This window comes from Arachis duranensis, chromosome 5 (assembly GCF_000817695.3).
Source record: "Arachis duranensis cultivar V14167 chromosome 5, aradu.V14167.gnm2.J7QH, whole genome shotgun sequence".
NCBI classification, from domain to species: Eukaryota; Viridiplantae; Streptophyta; class Magnoliopsida; order Fabales; family Fabaceae; genus Arachis; species Arachis duranensis.
In genome coordinates, this window is record NC_029776.3 from 52,511,772 (window position 1) to 52,514,722 (window position 2,951).

The 2,951-nt window shown below is 40.9% G+C and overlaps 1 non-coding gene across 1 annotated transcript; it reads left to right on the forward strand.

The window, feature by feature from the left end:
• Positions 1–2,190: 2,190 nt before the first annotated feature.
• On the forward strand, positions 2,191–2,298 carry LOC127747938 (small nucleolar RNA R71). Its single transcript, XR_008009884.1, has one exon. It is a non-coding gene; the product is annotated as a small nucleolar RNA R71 (small nucleolar RNA).
• The last annotated feature ends 653 nt before the right edge of the window (positions 2,299–2,951 follow it).

The window sequence follows — 2,951 nt, forward strand, 5'->3', positions numbered from 1 at the left end:
TGAAGAGGAGAGAGAGTGAGTTGAGGTTGGTGGGGATCCTGTAGGGTCCACAGATCCTGAGGGGTCAAGAAATTCTCTTCCCTGCTCCAATTGGGCATTCAAAACGCCTTAGAGTGCAATTCTGGCATTTAAACGCCAGTCTGCTACCCTGTTCTGGCGTTTAAACGCCAGCTTTCCTTCCTGTTCTGGCGTATAAACGCCAGTTTATTGCCCTGTCTTGGCGTGTAAACGCCAGTCTGGTGCCCTATTCTGGCGTTTAAACGCCCAGAAAGGTGCCAGATTGGGCGTTTAAATGCCCATTTTGCTACCCTTACTGGTGTTTAAACGCTAGTAAGTCCTTCCTCCAGGGTGTGCTGTTTTCAATGCTGTTTTTGATTTTTTTCTTTATTTTTGTAATTGTCTTTGTGACTTCACATGATCATCAACCTAAAAGAAAACAAAATAATATAGATAAAATTAAAATAAATTGGGTTGCCTCCCAATAAGCGCTTCTTTAATGTCAATAGCTTGACAATGAGCTCTCATGGAGCCTCACAGATGATCAGAGTATGGTTGAGATCTCTCAACACCAAGCTTAGAGTTTGGCTGTGGCCTCCCAACACCAAACTTAAAGTTTGAATGTGGGGGCTCTGTTTGACTCTGTGTTGGGAGAAGCTCATAATGCTTACTCTCCATGGTTACAGATGGAGAACATTGAGTCTTTACTACAAGGCGTTCTTCATTCACATGAAGGATCAACTCTCCTCTATCAACATCAATTACAGCTCTTGCTGTGGCTAGGAAGGGTCTTCCAAGGATGATGGATTCATCCTCATCCCTCCTAGTGTCTAGGATTATGAAATCAGCAGGGAAGTAAAGGCCTTCAACCTTCACTAGCATGTCCTCTATTAGTCCATAAGCCTTTTTCATAGATTTACCTGCCATCTCCAATGAGAATTTGGCAGCTTGTACCTCATAGATTTCCAGTCTCTCCATTACAGAGAGGGGCATCATATTTATCCCTGACCCCAGGTCACACAGAGTTTTTTCAAAGGTCATGGTGCCTATGGTACAGGGTATTAAGAATTTACCAGGATCCTGTTTCTTTTGAGGTAAATTTTGCTGAACCAATGTATTCAGTTCATTGGTGAGCAAGGGAGGCTCTTCCTCCCAAGTCTCATTACCAAATAGCTTGGCATTCAGCTTAATGATTGCTCCTAAATATTGGGCAACCTGCCCTTCAACAATGTTTTCATCCTCTTCAGAAGATGAATAGTCATCAGAGCTCATAAATGGTAAAAGGAGGTCCAATGGAATCTCTATGGTCTCTGTATGAGCCTCAGATTCCTTTAGTTCCTCATTAGGGTATTCCGTACTGACCATTGGACGTCCCCTGAGGTCTTCCTCATTGGGATTCACGTCCTCCTCCTCCTCTAAGGTTTCGGCCATGTTGATTATATCAATGGCCTTGCACTCTCCTTTGGGATTCTCTTCTGTATTGCTTGGGAGAGTGCTAGGGGGAATTTCAGTAACCCTTTTACTCAGTTGGCCCACTTGTGCCTCCAAATTTCTAATGGAGGATCTTGTTTCAGTCATGAAACTAAGAGTGGCTTTAGATAGATCAGAGACTATGTTTGCTAAGCTAGAAGGATTCTGCTCAGAATGCTCTGTCTGTTGCTGAGATGATGATGGGAAAGGTTTGCTATTGCTAAACCTATTTCTTCCACTATTATTATTATTGAAGCCTTGCTTCTATTGATCCTTCCATGAAAAATTTGGATGATTTTTCCATGAAGGATTATAGGTGTTGCCAAAGGCGTCACCCATGTAATTCACCTCTGCCATTGTAGGGTTCTCAGGATCATAAGCTTCTTCTTCAGAAGATGCTTCTTTAGTACTGTTGGATGCATTTTGCAATCTATTCAGACTCTGAGAGATCATATTGACTTGTTGGGTCAATATTTTGTTCTGAGCCAGTATGGCATTCAGAGCATCAATTTCAAGAACTCCTCTCTTTTGAGGCGTCCCATTACTCACAAGATTCCTCCCAAAGGTATACATGAACTGATTATTTGTAACCATTTCAATAAGTTCCTGAGCTTCTGCAGGCATTTTCTTTAGGTGAATGGATCCACCTACAGAGTGGTCCAGTGACATCTTGGAAAATTCAGACAGACCATCATAGAATATATCTAATGTGGTCCATTCTGAAAGCATGTCAGAAGGACACTTTTTGGTCAGTTGCTTGTATCTTTCCCAAGCTTCATAGAGGGACTCACCATCTTTTTGTCTGAAGGTCTAAATATCCACTCTATGCTTGCTCAGCTTTTGAGGAGGAAAGAACTTGGCTAAGAAAGCCATGACCAGCTTATCCCAAGAGTCCAGGCTATCTCTAGGCTGTGAGTCCAACCATGTTCTAGCTCTGTCTCTTACAGCAAAAGGGAAAAGCATAAGCTTGTAGAATTTAGGATCAACTCCATTGGTCTTAACAGTATCACATATCTGCAAGAACTCAGTTAAGAACTGATAAGGATCTTCTGATGGAAGTCCATGAAACTTGCAGTTCTGTTGCAGTAGAGAAACTAATTGAGGCTTTAGCTCAAAATTGTTTGCTCCTATGGCAGGGATTGAGATGCTTCTTCCATAAAAGTTGGAAGTTGGTGTAGTAAAATCACCAAGCATCTTAAATATTCAACAACAACCAATCAGGAAAGCAATTACATTTATTCAAAGCAACTCAGTTCATTTTGTAACACCCTACCACACAAAGGTCTTATGCTTAAGTCATAAAGCTGAGGTGGCAAGGTATTACGACCTCTAAAAATAAAAATAATGTATAAATATATAATAATAATAATAATAAGTGAAAGGAATTTATATTGAGGAGCCTGTGAAGAAAATTTCAAAACAAAAGTCGTAACGCTCACGTAAACGGAAAACTTGCATATGAAGAAAACTAAGGTTCATAAAAC